This window comes from Calypte anna, chromosome 9, assembly GCF_003957555.1.
Source record: "Calypte anna isolate BGI_N300 chromosome 9, bCalAnn1_v1.p, whole genome shotgun sequence".
Classification (NCBI taxonomy): Eukaryota; Metazoa; Chordata; class Aves; order Apodiformes; family Trochilidae; genus Calypte; species Calypte anna.
Window position 1 is genome coordinate 8,684,926 of NC_044255.1, and position 22,253 is coordinate 8,707,178.

The 22,253-nt window shown below is 42.6% G+C and overlaps 1 protein-coding gene across 7 annotated transcripts in view; it reads left to right on the forward strand.

The window, feature by feature from the left end:
• The window catches only part of MAP3K13 (mitogen-activated protein kinase kinase kinase 13), a 75,781-nt gene that overhangs the window by 10,703 nt on the left and 42,825 nt on the right, over positions 1-22,253 (forward strand). For 4 of the 7 annotated variants that reach the window (XM_030455899.1, XM_030455902.1, XM_030455901.1 and 1 more), the window contains one exon: positions 15,859-16,004. The gene's annotated coding sequence lies outside the window, so the exon portion shown is untranslated. Of the gene's footprint in view, positions 1-422; positions 461-4,861; positions 5,071-15,858; positions 16,005-20,210; positions 20,234-22,253 lie in introns of those variants that run through there. The other 3 variants (XM_030455903.1, XM_030455904.1, XM_030455905.1) reach the window with 3 other exon arrangements.

Consider the following 22,253-nt stretch of genomic DNA (forward strand, 5'->3'; position numbering starts at 1 on the left):
TGCACACATTCAGGTATTGGATAACTACCAGGTTTTGCCAAGGCTCCTGACTTATGTCTGTTTTTCAAATGGATTTGACTGTAGCAGGCTTTTAGCCTACATGTAAGACCTTGGATAGGCACAGAGGTCCCTGTTAGCTTCTCTCTGCCTGTCCTTGATGTGTCATCACCTGGGGCTTTACAGGATTTGATAATACCTGGATGTTTCTGAAATAAATTATTGTCTCATTGGGGGAAATATTTGCCACCAGTTTAACCTAAATATTAACTAAATGGGGACAGCTTGATCCTTGAGCAAAGGTTCACAAACTGGACGGTGCTGCCCAGCCAGAACCAGTTGCTGTCCTGACTTTCTGTGGGAGAGGCAACATTTGCAGTACTGAATGGCTGAGACCATTTCTGGGGAGCTATCCTGGGCACTGCCCACTAGGACTCTGGAGGAGAGCTGTGCAAACTTTCAGGTTTGACTCCTTTGCTTTTGCTGATACTGTCTTCAGGGCATTGCTTATCCCCTTCTGCTAAGGGGAGGAGCTTCTTCCAGGCAGCTCTGGAGATGCTTGAAGAAGTCCAGCTAATTGTATATTATTCCCCCCACCCCTTTTTTTTTTTTTTTTTTTTTTTTCCCTTTTCTGGAAATCTTGAGGGCTTCATCCTAGAAAATGAAAGTACAAGAGGTGCCTTTCTGTTGTGCTACAATTAGTGTAAGTAGCCTGAGACACACAAGGTTTCCTTAGAGGAAGATCCATCAGGTTCATCCCCAGCTGGGATTTATAGCTGTTGTCAGTGTTGCAGCAGTGGATTTGACAGCTTGCTTGCTAGATGCACTCAGGCTTTTTTTTGGATGTTTCATGTGCTGTGTTGGGATCCATTTGTTTGGCTTCAACTGGACATGAAATATTACCACTGGGGGACCGATAAGATTCACTTAATGGTGAAGGAGTCTGTGCTGTCAATGTCAGCCTGAGGCTTGCTGTGCTTAGAGCTGTTTTACAAAGCAGTTTTTGCACTGCAATTAACTTGACATAGACAAAACTTCAGGAATTCCTGATCAGAGACTTCATTGTGCCAGGAGGAGTCTGCAGCCCAGTTTACCAAGAGAATAAGTGTCCAGACTGAAAGACACAGCATGCTTGTCTTTTATTAAGGTCTGCTGTTAAGAAAATCAGTTTTGGTCAGCAGAGCTCATTAAGCTGTCATTTAGTTAAGGAAACAAACTTGAAAAACCTTTTTTCACATTGGAGGAGAAAAGAAAATATTGCTCCAGATTCCTTTTTTTTTTTTTTTTTTTAAATATTCCTGAGGGGCTAAAACCATTCCATTCCTATGGTATATTTATCCCATATTTGAATATTGTCTGGATGTGTTTAAAAGTGTTTGATTACACTGTGGTGTGTAATGATCAGACACTGATCAATAGGAAAAGTGCAGTGCTCAAATTGTGGCAAATCTGACAGATTGTGTTCCTTGTCTGCATGTTGCCTTATCAAATAAGATAATCTTTCTCAAGCACATTTTGCTTGCCACCTTGAAACAGGATTACATTTCTATTAAAATAACTCAGTGGTCCCAAGTCAAGAAGTTTAGTGTTACTGGTGAGGTCCATGGTAAACCTTTCCTCTTGGTTCCCATTCTCTGGTGGGGGAGTGTTGGGCTAATTGCTCCTTTGAAGTGAAAGGTGCTCAACTCCATGCTAAGATGCCTGCTAACCACAGTTTTATTTTTCTTTGAAATCCAAACACTGTATTTGAGGTGATGCATCTTTTTAATCTCCAGCAAAGTGGGGCTCTGGTTTTATCATTTTAATTTACACAGTCTTGGTGAAAGCAGCCAGGTTATGCTGGAGTCAATTTGATCATAAGAGATGCCTTCTGTTCTTCCTTAAGCCACAGTGAAAATGAAATAAGGTAAATTTACTGGTTGTTCTTCATGCCTTTTTGCCCAGTGCAGAAGAAAATTAAGCTATTTTGACCTTTCTTTGACCTGTGTAGTCAGTGAAGATGAGGGCAGAGAAAGGTTTTGTAAAATAAATGAAGTCGATATTGGTCTTTCTGAAAGTGTTATTAATGCACTCCAGTGTGCTCCAATTAAAGTCACAGGCTGTGAGGGCAAGTGCAGGCAATCTCAGCTGCTATTTCATCTCCCAACATGCTACTTGGTTTCAGGTTTTTGTTCCAGCTCTTTGTCACAGAGGTTTGAGGTAGTGCCCAATCTGAACAGGGCTGGCAGAAGTCAGGAGCATAACCCTGACAGTGATATACATACATGCATCAGAAACAAAAGGCTTTCAGCCAACTGGAGGATTTCAGCCTTAGCACTGTGTAGATACCTTTGTAAATACAGCTGTGTACCCTTTTTATTGCCAGAGGATCATCATTCTCTGTGAAAGGGGAGAGAAAGGAGGACTCTCATAAATGCTATAATGCACAGTATGGGTGAGATTAAAAAGAAAAAAACCCACAACATCCAACCAAACAGCAAAACACTCACATCCCCCCCAAAAATACCAAAGGAAACCCCACAGACTGATCCAGTGTACCAGTGTGTTTTATTGTGTGTGTTTTCTAAGTTCAGTTGCCAGCTCCTCTCTGCTGCTGCCCAGATCTTCATTGCAGTTACAGATGCCAATTCTTGCTCCCAAAGGGGTCTTGCAGAGGAGGTGGTGAGTATGGCAGTTCATGGGGCTGGGGACTGTCTCATTAGCCTTGACATATTTTAATCTGAGAACCATATATTTGAATGCACACTGAAGCCTGCTGCTGGGTCAGCCATCAGCCATTCTACCTGCAATTTATAAAGATCTAAGTGTGAGTAGTTTAAAAGCAAGACCTGAGAGTGTGTGCTGCTACTTTGTAGTGTTTCTGCTGTGACTCAAGAACTGATCTGTGTGCTTTTAGATTGGTTGTGTTTTCTCATGGGATGGCTGTTAAGAGGATGCTTTAATGCTTGCTTGACAAAAATTTGCAGTGGTAGCAGAGGATATTGTATGCTCAGCTTGTGTAATTTCAGGTCTTAAGAGAACTCCTGCTTATGTTCTTGTACATTTGTGCTGCTCTGCTGTACATTTTCCAGACAGCTGTGCTTGCACGGGCTGACTTACCTGAAAAATTATGATTCTGGTATCTTTATTTGCTTTGCCCTGTGCTGATACCAGCCTTCAGCCACTGCTCGCTTTTTTCCAGCATCAGGAAACACTTTGCATCCCTTAAAAATTAATGTTTGTGCAATAGTGTTGATATTTGGCTCTGGATGATATAAAATTCAGGTAGAGTTTGAGTAGGAGCCTGCACTGCCAACATAAAAACTCCTCCCCTCTGTTTTTGGGTGTTTTGGCCAAAAGAGGCCAAGGGAGCAGGAGTGTAACCAGCTTTTGAAAGGCCTCTTAGCTGGGTGCCTCGATGAGTGGATGCAACTCTACATTGTATTAGTGTGTGGTATTTGCTAAGACTTCTTAAGTATTACAAATGCTTCTTCATACTGCTCAGAAAGATAGGAAAATCCCATCTTATCTAAGCAATAACTATGTTTTAATGTTGGATAGAAATTCAGCTTATCAACCTCTTGGAATGAGTGTTGTTAAATGAGCTTTGCTATGAGTAGCAGGGAAGAGAATTTTCTGAATTTTCTTAACCCTCAAGGTTTTTTATTGCCAAAAGAAAGTATGTCTGTATATATTTATGGCTATAGACATGTCCAGTAAAAATGGGTAATTTTATTAAGCCATGAATTTAAGGGAGTGTTAGTATGGCTGCCTGGGGCTTCAGTGTGATTTTTCAGTGCTCTGGATGGTTAATGCAGAATAGCCTAACTGCTAGGACAGAGAAGCCCAGAATAATTTTCCTTGTCCCAGTTAAGTCAAGAACTATTAGAGCAGTGGAAATAAGGCTTCAACAAGAGGGGGAATAAGGGGTGAGGGAAGTGTCAGCTCTCACTCTTGATAGTGAGAGGGAAGAGTACACAAATGTACCAGAAGGTAGAACTGGAGTGAATAGCAGTTACCAGTGAAAACAGAGGATCGGCTGATGTTGCCAAAGCATGGAAATGGATTGGGAATGATTTTCACTCTTCTTGGTGCTTTAAAAAATAAAAACAAAACCAAAGGGAAAGTATACAAGTGTTTGCAGTTAGAGGTGCAGGTCAAAGGTGTATGTGGTTTACTTTGACCTACATGTTTGTCAAGAACTGCTGTTGACTGCTGTTATCAAACCTGATGCTTGAGCCATTTCAAGTAGTTTTTCTCCAGTTTAGTACCACTGGAGACCTACCATGATCCAGATTCCCTCATGCTGGGAGCAGGGAAGGCACAGCAGCAGAGAAACTATCTAGTAAACTCCTTTTACTCTGAAGCTGATTCTTCAGTGTTTGGAGGGGTGACACCGAGAACTTTACCATGTACTTTTCTCACCTGACAACAATCAGCAGACAGACTACCTGTGAGAAGAAATCATGAGGCTCTTTACTAAAGGAGAAGATATTCTGTTCAACTCTTCTTTGCAAGGAACTCAGCATTTTGCTGGTGAGATCTCTTTGTCTTTTTTATTTATCATCAGGAATAATTTCTGATAGTGGTGTGTCTTCATTCTCTCAGCAGCAGCCTGGCTGGTTTTGGAAGCTATGAAGTGGAGCAAATGACTAAATCCTGGCATGGCTCCATGGGTAATCAGCAGCACTATCTGCCTGGCTGACTCTTGTCTCCTACCTGTGCAGCTCGGTGGTCTGTCAGGAGCCATGCCAAGAGGGATGTGGAACCCAGCTCCAGTCTTCAGGAACCACTGTGCCTCATCCCAGCATTCAGTGATGCCCTTTGACAAATTAGATTTGAAGAAAGCAACTTCTTTGCTGGTTCTGTCCTTCCCTCAGCCCATTTCAGGTTTTCTCGGTGTCATGCTCTGCCCCTGAGAAGATGCAGCAGGGTGTTTAGGTTTGCAGGAGGTGTTACAGAGCTTAGGGAACAGACTCACACTGCCTATTTCCTTATTTTGCTCTGCCTGGAGCATGAGGAACTGCTCTCCTACATGGCTGAAGACACAATCCCCTCTCTCATTCTCCCTGGACTACATTTTTCAGCATCAAGGTCAGTTTCTGAGGTTCTTCTGTGCAGTTGAGATGCTCTTGAAGTACTCTGAGCAGTGAGGCTGTGTCTGTAATGCCCCCCAGTGAAGCATATGGGAAGGAAGCAGCTGGATCAACCTGGTTCTAAGACAGAAGAAAACACAAGGATAATCCCAAGGGGAGGCAGCAGTGAGCATTGTGTTCTGTTCTTCTCCACAAACTCTTCTCATGCACTAAAGAAAATTTCTCATGCACTAAAGAAAATTGCCCCTCATGTAATCTCAGATGATTTTTTTCACAGCCTAGAAAAATCATACCTGTATTAGGCACTAACCACCTACAGCTAATGTCTGATTTTGCGCCTTTATCTTGATTACCTTTGTCACCTGGGGCACTTGGCAGGAGAAAAAAGCTGCATCGTTCCAATTGCTTCATGTTTTCAAGGTGGGTTTTTTGTTTGGTTGTTTTTTTTGGTGTTTTGTTTTGTTTTGTTTTGTTTTTGTTTGTTTGTTTGTTTTGTTTTGCTTTTTTTTTGAAGAGAGAAAATGTTTCCTGAGCTTCATTCAATCTCCAAAGTAGAATTTGGTCTTTCTGAGAATCATGTGAGGTCAAGTGATTACCTGGAGCAGGAGAATATGTGCTGAAGCTGCAGTAGCAAAGACCTTGATACCAAAGGTCATCTCTCTCTGCCACTGCTCTCCATCTTGTCACCCTTAAAGCTGACCAGGTTATAAATTCAGCATCTCATCTTCCTTTATACTGGCTAGCAGTTGGCTGCTAATTCTTCAGCAGGTGAACAGGACAGTTTCTCAAGGATTATTTTGAATTTGTACCCCAGCCAAAGTTTTGTTCCTGCAGAAACCTTGGGTTAATCTTTGCAAGATGTACCCAGTTATTTTCCAGCCTTCTTCCTGGATTCTGCTTTTACTATTTCTTTGGTCTTCCTGTCAAATCCACATCACCACGGAGCTTTGACCTTCAGATTTGCAACAGAGCTTATACAGATACCTGGTAGGGGTAGACAAAAATGTCCCACAATAGAACTTTAATAATTTTTTCCCAAAAAAATGTGTTTTATGTTGAACTTCTTATATAAGGATTTCTTATGAAAAACTTAATGAACTCCTGAACACTTTCTGGCTGAAGAAAATGGGGAAAAATGTCTGAGAGTCTACACTGCTGTGGCTGAACTTCATCTACACCCAAAGCATTGCTTAACATATCTAATCTGTTCATGGAGTATATTTTATCAACTGTGCTTGGTCAGAAACACATTCCTAGCCAGCTGGGATTGTATTTATGTATTGTATTTATTTATTTTTTGCTTTTAAGTAGCTCTAGTAAATAAGTATAGCTGTTCTAATTTTTTTTTTTCTTTCAGCCTATTTAATTTAGCCTAAACCCAAATACAGCGAGGCCCCTTCAAGGCTACATGGGTTCATGTATTGCTTTCTATGTCAGGTGCAATGGTTTTTTTTTTTGTTTGTTTGTTGGGATTTTATCTGGTGTTTGGCACAAGGGAAACTCTCCTGGCTACCAACTGCTGCCAGCAATTGAAGCCAGTTAGGAGTCCCCAGTGGGAATAAATGTTTCCAGCCAGTATCTCCAGCTGGTTCTGCCTTGGAAAAACGGAGCTACTGCTGCTTTTGTCAGCTGGAGATGTAGGGATGTAGAGATGTAGGGAGCCTTCCTTTTGGCTCTTCAGTGGGAAGAAAGATGTAAAATGCAGCTCTGGTGGTGGTAGCTTTAGTGGTTGCCCCAGAAACACTGCAGAAAGTTTTGGCTCAAGCTCCTCAACTCATCCAACATTTCTTCTGCAGCAAAGGGTCCTGAGCTGGGGAGTAACCATGGTGTCCCTGATCCTGGGAAGGATGGATCCTTGTTGCTAGATGTCACACAGTATGACTAAGGCTGAGTGTCCTGGAAGTCTGTCCATGAACTGCTTCCTTGGAGTGTTCTTCCTTCCTGAGGTTTGTCTGAAGCATGAGGTCAAGGTCATCAACCAGGACTCTGTAAGAAACAGGACAACTGCTTTGGTCACTCAGTACCATCTGTCTGGTGTTGAGAGGCAGAGACAGTTTCTCATAAGAGAAAATAGCATGATTGTATCACAAGGGATTGCAATTACAGCAGAATCATATCATAAAGTGTCAATGTAAATATTTAATGCTTTCTGTCATTTGAGCAATGTGGCATACCAGCATTCTGGTTGTCATCTGCATCTTTTTTATAGTATTGGATTTGGCTGCTTTTTCCAAAGGCCTACAGAGGTTCATCTTCTGCAAGGAGAAACATTATATGGGAAGCTGAAAATTCAAAGCAGTGAACATTGAGCTCCTGCTTTGTCAGTGGTGGTACCTTCCTAGGTAAGGTGTATGTGGAAGAGCCCAAGGTGCTGCCTTGGCAAGCTTGTTCCCAGCAGCTAATTACAGTGAAAAGGAGGATTCTGATGTGAGTGTGCTTGCAATGTTGAATTGTGTCCTTGTAGGTTACTTGAGGCTGTGCTGTGTGACTTTCTCTTTCTTCATGTTTGTTTTTTTCACTGTCTCTGGTGGAAACTACACATTGAAACTGCTTCTGAAGCTGCTGGTCACTTTCTAAAACCTTGAGGAGAGTGCAAAAATCTAAACCATGGTTATTCTGCTGGAGTGAAATCCAGGTCTAACTGAACCTTTGATTTATAGTGAAGCCACATGTCTTTCTAGAATTGGAGACAGAAGGGAAAATTGGATATGCTGGTGGAGATGGGAGAGGTAGATGGATGAATTTCAGCAAGAGGACACAGAAGCAGGAAAAAGAATTGAGTTTGAGATGAGAGGGGAAAAAGAAAGGAAATAAGCTCCTCTCTGAAGGTGGAAGAGAAAGAAGCAGATAATGGTAATCAGGTGATCAGGGAGGTAAATAGCAGGAAAGGGAAGAAAAATGAAGGTGAAGATCTCATAGGGGTCATGGAATGCATTTCTTTGTCTTCTTGACTGGTCTTGCAATTTAGGCAGGAAGAACAGTAATTAGCAACTCATGTCTCCTCACAAATTCATTTAACCAGTCTGAGCTTCCTTTTTAGGGTGGATGGGAGTAACCCAAGGAATAGATGGGGAAGGAGTGATCCTTCTTGATGGGCTTTCTTTGCAAGGGAAACAGCAGATAGAAAATCAGCCCTTGTCATAGGGGGAATGTTGCATAAGCAACAGTTCCAGGTGAGTCCTTTTTCTGCTCCCAGGGCTCTGTGGATTCACTTTCTTCAGTATTTCCACATATATATTTGTTCTCTAGTTCTCCAGCTTCCTGAGCAGGCAACATGCTGCCTTTAATCAGAGGCTTGCAGCACCTGCTATTTTCTAAGGTAGGGTGCAAGAAAGAGCTCTTGTTTAGGTGCTGTTTTTCCCCAGCACTGTTTCCAGCTGTCAGAGCTGTGAAATTGAGTTGCTGCTGCGTTTTGCAGTAGTGAAGGGAGGGAGCAGCAGATTGCTGGCTTGTGCATACTGCCTTTTTAGGACCAGGGGTAAAAATCACCCTGTTCTTTTTCTCCTATTTTATTTTTATCTTTACGTTTTCCCTTTGTGACATTTAGAAACCAAAGCAGGAGTGTGCAGTTGAGCAGCAGCACCACTGTGCTCACTTCTCTGCTTAAATTATTAACCCTTTATGTGGCCAGAGACTCATTGCTGCTCTGCCTTGGGTCTGTCAGCCTCCCACAGTATGTTGAGTTTTTTCTTTGCACTTTGACACAGCTCCTGCAAGAAATACAATGAAATTGTCCTCCCTTGGCCCCTCTCCCATCTTTCCTTTGTGTATCTCCTTTGTTTTTTCCTTAACCACTGCTTATGGGGAGCAGCTGCTGGTGTAAGTAATGCACAGTATTCCCCATGAGCTGGAAGATTTCAAAGCAGTCTGGTGGGCAGAGATCTGGCCTTGGTTCTTTGCACTTTATTCTGCTTCGGCAGCCCATCAGGGGGTGGAAATTTGTGGTAGGAGCTCCTTATTCATCTAACCAGGTAACAGTGCTGCAGCATGTTGCCACCTGACTCTGGAAGCTGTGTTGACTGCTTGGTTTCTGGGTAGAGCAGTCAGGTACCTTCAGAGGTCTGGATTTTATTTGTAGGCTCCTCTGTGACCTGAAGCCTGGAGTAAAACCTGGGCAATGGTTTTGTTTCTTGAGCATGTTGAGGGTGAAGATTGCTTCCAGAAGAGTGGTTTGTTTCTGAGCCCTGCCAGAGACTTTTACAGGACCAAAGGGCAAGTGCTAAGTCTTCCCTGCAAGACCATGACTTATTTCTTTGATTTTTTTTCTGTTTTTTTTTTAAGATTAAAACAGTACTACATGGATGCTAGGAGCCCATGCTCCTAAAATAGATTGAGTAGAACAGGCATTTCGCCGATGACTCCTCTTAAGGAGAGGGGAGAGAGAAGGTACCAATGAGGAGATGGCAGGGATCAGTCATGTCACCTAATAGATCTGGGGACATCAGACACTGTCAGCACAAAGGTGGTGGAGGAACCTAAAGGGAATAAGTCCTCCTAACAAACCAGACTGGGTGTTAGATTTGCAGAGGATACAGATAGATGGGACCTGAGAAGAAGAGGGGGCTTGCAGCCAAATGAGCAAACCAAGAAGAGGATGCCCACAGAAGTTCTGAGAGTCCTGGCCAGGTCCTGAACCTACTCTTACCTACTCAGTTTGCAAAGCTGCTCCCTCCTGTGTTTGACATGGCCTCCAGAGCATCACTCATTAGAGCTCCTGTGTTTTAAACACAGTAACCTCAGAAAAACCTGAATTCTTCCAGTGTTAGTGTCAGCTTGAATGGATCTTGTCTATCTTTTACCATCATTAATTCAGTACAGAAGCCCCTGGACCTTTTCACATTGTCTCAAAATTGCCAGTGTGCAGGCTGATTGGGCTGGCTCAGCATCCCCTCTGTTCTCCAGATTGCTGGTATCTCCACCTTCAGATAGGAGAGTCACAGCACTGGGTTGATGTCCCCACAGAATGGCTGGAGCTTGGATTTATTTTATATTTTTTTCCACTTTAAAAAAATTGTTTATTTTATTTTAAAATCTTTCAACAACAGAGGCTGCATGTGTAGTCTCCTCCTTTTTCGCCTCTTTCATTTCATTTTGGCATTTATGTGGTTGTTGATGCCCCCTTCCCAAAGGTGTTGAAGACCAGGCTGGATGAGCCCTTCTGCAACCTGGTCTAGTGGAGGGTGTCCCTGTCCCTATTGAATCTTGATGGTCTTGAAGGTCCCTTCTGACCCCAAACCGTTTTAGAATTCTACAATTTCTGAAGAGAGCTGCTCTGCTGGGGATACTCCCATCATTGTTTTCCCTTCTGCTATGACCTCTGCAGAAGCCAAGCTCCCTGTGGGCCTCTGAATGACAGATTTGGTGGCACCTTCCATCTATGGGCTTCAGCTCTTGCCAGACACCTAAAGAAGGTAGGAAGTGAGTAAAGTGCTTCTGCGCTGAACTCAGCTGATGCAGAAGGGGTTAAACTGAGCTCTGTTTATTAATGTTGCTACTTTAAATGGTGCCAGAAGGCTTTGAGAATATGACAGGGACAGGGCAGCAGGCAGTAAACACCCTTAAATGACAATACTGCTCAATATTTGCTGTTAATTGAGAGAGGCAGCGGCTGCTGGGATGCAGCTTCAGCCAGGATGAATTAGTAGTGAGTCTGTAACTCTGGTTATTGGTTGGTTGGTTGGTTGGTTGGGTTTTTTTCCTGGTTTTAAGTTGCATCATCCTTTTACAGTTCAGTAGCGTTTTTGGGATAGAAATAAAAAAAAATCATGCCAGGTCCTAAGCTGAAGATTTTATTTTGTTCCAGTGAGTTGTCATGGAGCTGTGGCAACAGTGATAGATTTGGCAGCAGGAGCAGAATTGCTGTATTTAGGGACCAAACTTAGAGATTTTGGGTTAGCTTTTCCATCCTGTGTGGCAGACAGTGGGAATGTAGCAGGCAAAGCAAGCTCCTCCTTTGAGAGGAAGAACTTTTGTTGCTTGCTTCCTGACTTCTAAAGACGTTTTCAGTGGTTGTCTCTCTGAAGAGGAGTTTTGGTTTAATTTTTATTTGCTGGTCTGTGCTGCAGGTTGTGGTGTATGAATAGTTCTGGTCCTTGTCAGAGGGACCTACAGCAGCAGGAGAGGGAACAGTAATCCAGCATTTTCTTAATGCTTTCTTTGCACCATTGTCATGCAAATGTGTTGAGTTTAACCTCTGAAATCTTGCAGATAAGATGTTACCAGCCAACAGGTGAAATAACAAAACCTTCCACCATGCTGAGCTGGGAGAGGAACTTCCAGGACTTAAAGGCTTGGGTGTCCTACAAGAGCAGGCAGAGCAGCTGGGCTGGGGACTGAGTTTACTCTCCTAAGAAATCAGCAGCCTTCCCTGTATGTGTTTATTTCTTACAAAACATTTTATTTGGAGCTATGGATGGGATCATGAGAGTGCAAAGCCACAGTGGCTAGTAGCATCTTCAATAGATCTTAAGTTGGACACAGAAATTCTTCTAGCTCTGAAAACAGTGCTAACAGTCCAGTTAGTTTCAGTACAGCTTGGCTTTCACCACAAGTAGAAAAATTTGGAAGCAAATAATCTTTTGTCTGTTCAGTTCTTTAAACAAAACACATCTGCAGGGCTTAGCGTTTGAATCCAAAAATTCAGGATGCTGCTGCTAATATGTTGAGATGAGAAATACTAGACTGAAAAAAATGCCTTGGATCCACTGTGATTATGTTAAAGAGGAAAAAAAATCCAATCAGCAGGTATCTTTTGTAACCCTGTTGCAGTTTGTATGGTTTCCCCATTATGTACTGCAGGGTTCTGTACCTGTTCTCTTTGCATGAACAATTTTTACCAAGTGGGTGAGTGTACTCTGGCATTTTTCAGAGTTTAAGTCTACACTGACACCATGCTGTCTTCTATGCTGGTTTATAGATGCATGAAATCTTTCAGGTTGCATCTGGGAAGCAGGTGTTCAAATCCAATGGGACACTATGGGTGGTAGCAAATGGAAGTTCTCAACTCCTTTGGTGGCACAAGACCTTTGGCCCCAGAGCCTTTTCTCATCAAGGGTACTGACAGTTCCTGCCTTTGCTAGCAGCTATCAAATGATGCTTTGAAATCTGTCCTTAGAAGGCTGTGTTTTTGATGTGCAATCCAGTTATTTATTCCAATGCCATTCTGTCAACTTCAGGCATCTAGTGTCTCATGACAAGAAGGCTCAGGGGAGACCCTGTCACCATATTCCAGTATTTAAAGGCTGGCGACAAAGAGGACGAAGACTCCTTTTTTTTACGAGGAGTCACATGAAAAAGATGAGAGTGATGGGTGAAAGTTACTCTTGGGGAGATCCCAATTGGACTCAAGAGGAAAATTTTTCACAGTGAGAATAATCTCTCCAGAGAAGTCCCCAAATGCTGAACACTTTTAGGATTCAGCTGGCCAGGGTTCTGGACCGTGCACTTGCCAGGAAAGGTTGGACCAGATAATCCATGAGGTCCGTTCCAACCTGGGGTTTTGTGAGTCTGCTTTTGTATGAACATTTCTCCAATTTTATGTGCTGTTTTCTATTTATGAGACTTTTGTTTACAACTATAACAAAAGACAATCTTTCCAGTTTGTCTCTCAAGTCTCTACTTATTCTTTCATCTCTAATATTAATCTAATATTAATCTAAGCATATTAATACTTACAGTATTAATTTTTTAAAGCAAGAAAATAAACCTTGGTGTATTTACACACAACATTCCTGTCTTAAAGCAGTGGGGAAAAATGTAATTACTAGCTTGTGGGGCTTTTTTTCATTGATTTAGTAGAACCACCATGTATTTTTCTTGTAAGCAAATGCAAATATTTATATTTTTAATATATAAAAAAGCATAAACTCTGAAGTTTGTCTAATAAAACTCGTTCAAAGGCATGTTTATTTACTATGTTTTTTTATCTTTAAGTAGCCTTCCTTACATCTGTTGGGCAATGTTATTAACTACTTAATAAACATGGTTCTCAGCAGCGTGCTGATTAGAAATTAGCATGTGGCATATTCCCAGTTTCTAGAAATTTTTGTGCAAAGTGTTTGCCATGGGCAGGACCAAGCTGAATACCTGGTGTTGTCCTGTGGGGGTGGTGGTCAAGTATTTGCAGTCTAAAGTATTTGGACACCCAACACCCTTGTGTTGTGTCCTCATCTTGCTCTGAGGACTTGTGTGTTTGTAAAACCACTTGGCCACCAGCTCCTACTAGACCAGTGCTGGTTTGGAAACCCAGTTTTTTCCCTAAACCACAGAATGCCAGGGGTTGGAAGGGATTTCTAGAGATCCTGTAGTCCAAAGCAGGGTCAGCCAGGGCAAGCCACACAGGAACATATCCAGGTGGGTTTGGGAAGTCTCCAGAGAAGGAGACTCCACAACCTCTCTGGGCAGCCTGAGCCAGTTTCAACTTGAGATACAGGAAAGCTCTGCTGACTTTAGTGTTTGGGGGAATTAATTTTTCTCTTAATTGTTGAGTGGGATGGGAGAAGTTCTCCATGAGGAGCATTGCAACTGGTGGCAGTGGATGAAGAGGTTTACTTCTGTTGTGTCCTTGATATAAACAATAATATTAGAAGGGTTGGACCAGCTGATCCTTGAGGTCCCTTCCAACCTGACATTCTAGAAATCTGTGAAGGTGATTGACCTGGAAATTATTCTGTAAATGAATGGTTAATATAGGGCTGGTACAAGGCAACAGTGGCTGCAAGTTGGTACTTTCTGTTGTGCAAGAATATTGCTCTATCATCCTCTTCCTTTCTGTTGACCCAATGTAGCCTCTGCATGTGGCCCTCTTCACTGCAGAAGTTTTTTCTTCTTGGGAATATGGAATTAGAAAAGATCAGAAGAGATACAGTACTAAAAGGAAATGAGAGGGATGAGAAGACTCATGGTGCTGCTGCTGAAGGGCAGCAGCTAGGTTGAGCTATAGGGACTTGGTTTTGCAGGGCTTGTTTTTGCTCCTCCTTGGTCAGTGCTTTTTAAGGCATATTCAATAGAAATTATTCAGCCTCTCTAGCTGTGAACTGCTTATCTCGAGTACAAGTTTTTCATGTTTGTTTCCAGTAACACAGTGTGTTATTCATTGAAATTGTTTATATAATTCCAATGACCACAGCTGTTCTTTTGAGGTTGTTTTTCTGATGTTGCCATGGAAAGCGACTGTTTCAGCTGTGACTGCCAGGGAATGGGCAAGGAGAGGAATATCCAGGTAGCAGGAAAGGTTGTGAATGCTGTGGGGTGAATTGCTCTGGGGGACATGCAGGAAACAAACAGCTCCTGCTGATGGGCATCACTGTCTCCTGTACAGGGCTGCTGGTAGCACCTTCTTTCTTATTAAGGATTGCTATTATAATTCACAGAATCATTGAATGGTTTGAGCTGGAAGGGACCTTAAAGCTCATCCAGTTCCAACCCTATTGCATGGGCAGGGACACGCCCCACCAGCCCAGGTTGCTCCAAGCCCCATCCAGCCTGACCTGAGACACTGCCAGGGATGGGGCAGCCACAGCTTCTCTGGGCAGCCTGGGCCAGGGGCTCAGCACCCTCACAGGAAAGAATCTTTTCCCAATGTCCAACCTGAATCTCCCCTCTTCAAGTTTGAAATTATTTCCCCTTGTCCTCTCAATCCACATCTGTGTCAAAAGCCCTTCCCCAGCTTTGTTGTAGCCCCTTCAGATATTGGAAGGTTGCTATCAGGTCGCCTGGGAGCTCCCTCTTCTCCAGGCTGAGCAACCCCAATCCCTCAGCCTGGCTTCACAGGGAGGTGCTCAGCCCTCTGAGCATTTCAGTGGCTCTGCTCTGGACACGTTCTAGGAGCTCTGTGTCCTTCTGATGCTGGGGCCATCTTGCTGCTCTGTTTCCTACCTGAGTTTTTAAATAATCATGAAATTTAATTTGGATTAAACTGAAGTTTTGACATGGGAGAGGAATATGTGATGCTTATTCCTCTGCAAAAAATTAAGAGTATGCTGAACTTCCCAAATTTTGGGGAGGGGTCTTGAGAGCTGCTGAATCATTGGGGTGCCTAAGATGAGGCAGGTGGTGCCTGTGGTTTTGCAAGGCAAAGGCAAGCTTTTCTTGTCTGAAGTCTCTTAGTTCTGGCAAGATGGTTGTACTGGTGTTACCAAATCCCTCTTCAGTGTTGTGTTAGCCTTGTGGTGCCTGTGATGGACAGCAGGAAAGCAATGTCTGCAGGCAGAGCTACTCTCTTTTCAGGACCAGTTAGTTTAGTCTTGGCAGTTAAGGCTGGTGGTTTTGGTGTCTCATTGCTTGCATGTTTCTGATAGCAAAAGGTATCATGGTGTTATGAGCTTTTTACACATAGGAGGACTGTTATAACAGAGGTTTCTCCTAAAATTTTCTTAAAAATAGGAAAACAAATAGCTTGGAGTTTAGGTATTAAAGGAAGTATAAAAAGTTGTTAATCTCCAAGTGTGTTATTTTGAAATCTAATCCAATTATGAATTTTGTAATATGGAAAGCTGTGAGCTCTTTTACTGGAGCTGCCTGCTTAATTTAGATTAAAATTGTTCCCTGAAAGGATTAGAGAGTGTGTGCCTGTGCTAAGAAAGGATGCATTAAATGTGTTGAGGTCTTCTACTCCCACCTTCATTTTTCAGAGGTTCATACTTAATTTGGGTTTCCACTTCATTTAAGTGTGCCATGTAACATCAGGATGTGCTAGTGGGATGTATTGGGTAGCTTGTGGGAGTATTCATTTAAGGACAGTTTTGTTCAAGGGAATTCTCATTCTTTTTTTTTTTGTTCTTTCTAGAGAGAAGAATTCAGTGCTGGACTGTCCTAAATGTTACTCGTGGTGCAGCTTCAGAGAACAGCTTGATTTATCTGACTTGAAGAGGAAGCACATGTGCAGCAAGCCAAGAGGACATGGGCTTTCAGTGCATCTGGAAAAATGATCAGGTATCACCAGTTGGTGGTGTTTGAGTGGTAGTAACTGGTCAGCAACTTGAGAATATGTGAGACAATAAAGCACTTCCTCCTGCAGTCATCCTTAACTTTTGGGGATGCTTTTCTTTGTAAAGGCAGGGATGAAGTAAGTTCACCTTACTCATTTTATGTTGTGCTCATAACCATTCCACTGCTGAATTTGCTACTTCTGGTAGATCAGTTGCAGGCACCTATTGGCATCCAGCTGAGATGTGAGTGAACAGGAAGGGCCAAGGGATCTTTGCATAGACTGAGTTGAAGTTAATCTTGCGTAGATTTTCCAAGTGCAGCTTGAACTCTGAAAGCATTTGAATCTGTTAATTCAGCTTTAATGATTGAGTGAGGGGATAACTTTCATATATAGTTTTTTTCTTTTCCAAGTTCTTTTTCATAGTGCTTGATCTGATTATTGTCTGGAGAATGAAGATGTCCTCAGAGGAACCCAGGCTGTTGTAGCTGGAGTAGAAACACCAGCAAAGTTTCAGAAATTGCAGTGTGGTGGTTTGTATTGAAATGTGAGTAGGTGACAGGCTTAGTACTGGAAGAAATAGGGTTTCAGCTATTTGTTTGTTTTCAAACAGCTGAATAATAATTCCTAAAAGAACATCAAGTGTCTGAAGTAGTGCAAAACTTTACTGTTGGAGGTAACTGCTCTGCTTATGTACTTGGATCAGCTGGCTCACTTGGTGCTGAGTCTGTGCCTGGTGTCTGTTGCAGACCTTGTGCATCCCTGTGTTCCTGCCTCCTATGCTTCCCTTTGGCAAGAACTGGGTATGATCAGGCACCAGCCTTTTAGCAAGCTGACAGCTCAGTTTGTTAGAATGAAGGGGGATTCATTAAAAAAGTAGCTTGGCACTTCTGCAGTAGGCAGCACTTGTTTGCTTTGTACTTCTGTTCACAGTTGTGCTGCCTGTCTGGAAGAAGACTGATGATGGAGGAGGTGGCTGCTCTCTGGGAAAAGCCAAGTTCAGCTCAAGGAGGGAAGGTTTGGGAGGCTGAGCAGGGCAGGGGAGAAGGAGGAAGGGGTGTGAGATGCAACAGGCAGCCAGGAGCCTGCAGCTCCTGCAGGGCGATTGAGAAGGTAACACTGAGAAGCAGAGAGTCCCCCAAGGTGGGGAGAAATTTCTCCAGGGAGCAGCCAGCACTCTGCAGGGTTTGCTGCAGTTTGGACATTGATGGAAGGACTCCTGGAAAGGAGGCATAGCAGGCAGTAAGGGCTGCAGGTAAAGCCTTCCTGATTCTGGTCTGCCTGACTTGGTCTCTGAGCTTCCTGTGCTGCAGTTGTGCTAGTTCATGGGATAAGAAAATTTTCTTTTTCATTCAGGGAAAACACACCCTGAAAGGCAAAGATCTCTGTGTGTTTGGCAAAGAGCTGTGAGTGACAAGGAGCCCCCTCTCAGATGTGTTGATCCTCTTGACTAATTACATCTTCATTTGCTGAGGACTGAACACTGTGGGCACCACAGAGAGAGCACCTAGGACCCAGGGTCAGGAGCTTTAAGATGGCGTTTGGTCTTCAAATGTACTCTTCTTCCTCTCTGTCCTCAAAATGAGGCCACGTGGTCTGCTGGCACTTTTGAAATGTGATGGAAATTGCACAAGGTTTTTTTCTTTCTGCTTCATGTTCTCTAATTTTCCAGTGCAGCTGTGTGAGCTTGTAATATTTGTTTGTTAAATATCTCACCTTTGATGGCAGCGTGATACTTGGTGTGTTTTGGATATTGCTGTTCAAAAGAAGACATGTGCTGAATCTGTGTCATATATGCAGTTTCTTAGTTTAACTACACATATTTTATGTATTAAAAATTAAAGTATAAACTTTGCATGTTATCAAACATCCATATATCTATGTGAAGAACTGAAAAGGAGAAAACTAAAAATTCTGTGGGCTTTTGAGAATTAAGTTTAGAGAATTGTTTGTTTTTCTTTAAATAAATTGTTTTCTTTATAGCTACTAGTTGAAAAAAACCTTATTCTTTTCTCTTTAACTGTAAAATTATCTAAATTTCCCCCAGTTAATGAAGAGTTATATGCATAATGTAAGAAAACTTTTAGTTGCTTCACTCAAGGAGACTGAAAATGTTTTGTTCTGTATATTTTTTTTACATGTGCATGATCTTTGCCATACAGAGGTACTTCATGCAGAGAAAGCTAGAGGTATCTAAATTTTAGGATGTGCCTGAGCCACCTGAGTGGGTTTGCAGACAGATGTGAGATTGGGTGGAGCTACATTTTGAGATTTATTTCTTAATATAAAAGCTGTCAATTTTTACCCTTTCTGTGAGGAGTGGTGAGTGCTGTAGAAGCAGAGCATCCATATATTTAGACTCTGGCTGTCTCTTGTTAAGAGTTATAATTAAGGTGAAGTATTTTACTGTAGAATTACATTCTCCCTTGATTTGGACCAGGTTTCATCTCAATGAAAGCAATTAGTGGGATGAACTACTCTGCCCTTGCTCATCAACAATTTGTTAGTTGCTTCATCAACATTGCTGCTGCTTTTTTACCTTATTTATTTTTCCAGTTAATAGACAAGGCAAGGCCATGTGGGAGTGCTGGAGGCATGGTAGAGGGTTAAAGGTAGTAAGGGGGACTATGACATTGAGTTAATGGGATGGCAAGGGAAATGGCAGGGAAATATCTTATTACATAACCTGTCATGCTTTATTCCTCCAGTATAATATAACTTTTGTGAAAAAGTATGCAAGCACTTTCTGTATTCTTACTAATAAGAGGGAAGTTGGAGTCTGAGCAGAATGACATCTCTCTGCTCAAAGGGAAATGCAGTCACCTTTTTTTTTTTTGATTGTGCTTACAGATGGGTTATAGGTTACAAAATACTCTTGTGAGAGAGTTTTCCTGGAATGCTTCAGCTGATGTGGTTTTCATTTTTTTGTGTTTATTAGCCAAGACTTGAACTCTTCCCTGGACGGGCAAATCCTGTGCAACACAGAGCTGGTAGATGGACTTGCAATATGAGGACATGGCTAACTTTTATGTGCTCTTTAGGTGAAGACTGTTTAATTTCTGGTAGTCCCTTCAGGACAGCTCTATGATTTTGTTCAGAAAGCAACTATTTGGTATGCCACACAGCATCTCCCCAGAGTGCCTGGCTTTGGGGTGCTTTCTGCATCATGTGGCATTGTCCATCACTGTGCTTGAAACCAAGGATCACAGTCACCACTGCTGACAACTTTAATGCTCTCAATCTGAATATTCCAGACCAAAAAAATTGTTAATCATGATGGTAACTGTTTAAAATATCAGACAAATAAAAAAATGTCAGACAAATAAAAGAGATTCCTCTAGGGGTCTGCACTTATCCCTGCTCTGCATCTTCCTCTCTTGGGAAGGAGGAAGAAAAAGCAGTAGGTTCTGAAGCAAAAGCTACTGACAGCTTCATGACTGACACTTGTCTGGAAGATGCTGAGCAGGTCTTACTTGTCTTGAGAATATTTACATAGGACTGATCCACTCTTGATGAAGGAACCTTATCACAGTACTACAGAGAAAACTTAGTACTAAATATAGTGCCTTGTTCTGGCAGTCTCTGACTTACACTTGAATTCTACTGTCTTAATGGGCTTTCAGCAGTTTTTGTAGGTTGTTTGGTTTTATTTTTTTTGTAGAAATCTGAATAATATTCTTTAGAGAGGTTGTGTAACAGTAGCAAGGGTGGAAAGATTTAATTTGGCAAGACCTTGTACTGCAAAAGATCATATTTTTTCTTTTTTTAGCTTTTGTTCTGGCTGCAAAGCTTTCAGTGCTTTGATATCTTTGTAGAAGAAGCCTGAAAGGTTCCCAGAGGTCATCTTGACCCTTGGCATCAGAACACCATCACTCTTGCTGGGCAATTCTTGTGAGAGCATTTTTTTCCCTTTACCTCCTAATCATGTGAATGATTTCTGACAGAAAAACCAAACCAAACAGCAGATAAGCATATTTTCATCTCTCTAGTTGTAGTACCCTACTCCTGACTGACTCTCCTTAGGCAGACTTCCTGCTTGTTCATCATCTCCTTGGTCATTTTACAACCCATTGTCTGATTTCAGGCACAGGTTAGAGATGGAGGATTGAAGATAATGAAATTTCTTCAGGGATTGTGCAAACAGATGGGGCAGCTTGGGAAAGAGATGAACTTCAGTGGCCTCACATACCCCTGATGAAGGAAGAAGATGTAGCTTGAATCCATGCAGTTTCAGGTAGCAGGTTCCAGGAATTTGGGAAAGCCATTAATAGTTCACTTGCTGCCTTAGCTACCTCTGGAGCAGCATGGAGCCCTCAACACATGAAGGACATGGACCTGGGGGAGCAGGTCCAGAGGAGGACCAGGAAAATTATCAGGCGGCTGAAACACCTCTCCTACAAAGCCAGGTTGAGGGAGTTGGGGATATTCAGCCTGGAGAAGAGAAGGCTCCAGGGAGACCTAACACTGACCTTCTGATATCTAAAGGGGCTACAGGAAGGCTGGAGAGGGACTGTGTGCAAGGGCCTGGAGTGAGAGGATGAGGGCCAATGGCTTTAAGTTAGAGAAGAGCAGATTTAGATTGGATGTCAGGAACAAGTTCTTCACCATGAGGGCAGTGGAAAAGTGGACCAGGCTGCCCAGGGAGGTGGTTGAGGCTTCATTATTGCTCTGAGCACCCTGATCTAGTTGCAGATGTCCCTGCTTACTGTACTAGATGACCTTTAGTGGTCCCTTTCAACCCAAATCATTCAATGATTCTATGAAATGGGCTCTAAAGTCTTATGTAGCAGCCTTTTCTTTCCTGATGGACTTCCAGAACTTACTGTGTCTGAGGAGCTGGGCCATCTTCCTTCAAGATTATAGCAATCTGTAAAGGTCATCTTTTGAACTTCCCCAGCCTCATCTGTGCCTGTTCCTAATGTTGTGGTGACATCCCTTCTCCTAAAAACACACAGACTTTTATTGTGGTGAGGAATAAGAAAGGCAGCACTCATCTGTAAAGAGCAGGCTTGCTGGGAAAACCACCCAGAAACTCCTTTAAAAAAGAATCCATCCCAGCCTCAGGTTTCAACAAAGGAAGACATAACATATTTTGCCACATAATTGTCTTTTAGTGCCTTTAGTGTCTCTTTTGTTCAGTTCCTGGAAGTGTTGGTAAAGGCAATGCAAGGTTAAAGTAGACATCAGGTAGCCTTATGTCCTCCTACCTGTTGTATGTCCTCCTACCTGTTGTTGAGAGGTGGTACAAGTGTCCCTGAGTTTGTTTGACCAGCTTCTGGGCAGACACTTGATGATAAGGGCATCTTTCACATGCACAAAGTGCTGTGTATCTGTAACAAAATGTAGCTGTCTCCCAACTCTCCACCTGCATTTTTAAGCAGACCTAGATGTCTCACCGTGGTTCCTTAATGATGCTCTTTTGTATGTTTCTCACCTAGGATGGTCCAAGCCTTATTCAAGGATAGCCTGTGGGGCAGCAACCTGGTCACCAAAATGTACCCCTTAGCTTCATCCTCCTCAAAGGCAACCCCTGAATCCCCCCTGAAGTGGGGCTCATCTGCCAGCTGCAGGCTCTGGTGGCTCAGCAGCTGCCACAGGAGCAGCAGGGAAGAACAGGGGCTGAAATCCTGGTGTCCATGAGCAGACAGAAACAGACTCCCTCATCACACAGGGCTTGTAGTTAGAGCCCTTGACTCCAACTGCAGTTCTCCTCACACCACTGGACATGTCCCACTTTGGGGCTTTTCCCCTATCTTTCTTTTTTTTTTTTGGCCACACCTCCCACTCCTAGCTCTTGCCTCTGGTCCTGCCTTTGCAGGAAGGACTTCTCAGAGTCTCAGATCTGGGGAGATTCTGGTGGAAAGCCTGAAGATCTGATGCTCTTAGTATCACTTTTTGTTTTGTTTTGTGTTTTTTTTTTTTTTTTTTTGTGTGTGTGGGTTTTTTTTTGTTTTGTTTTTGTTTGTTTTTCTTCCTGTCACCCACCCCACTGCTGCTGGTTAGGACATTCAGAAGAGGGCTGGAATGGTGGGTCAAAGATTTCACACGTTTTAGAACTGGGTGATAAAATGTCCTGTAGCTGTGTTCTCTACACAAATATTTACCTTGACTCTCTCCTGGTAGAGAACAATTTGCTTTTCACTTCAAGTATTTATTCACCCAGGGAGAAAGTTTCCACTGTCAAGTTCCTCCTGTGCCTCCAAGTGTTTGCTGAGTAGCTTTATAAACAGTTTTCTTTGGGTATAAATTTGAAA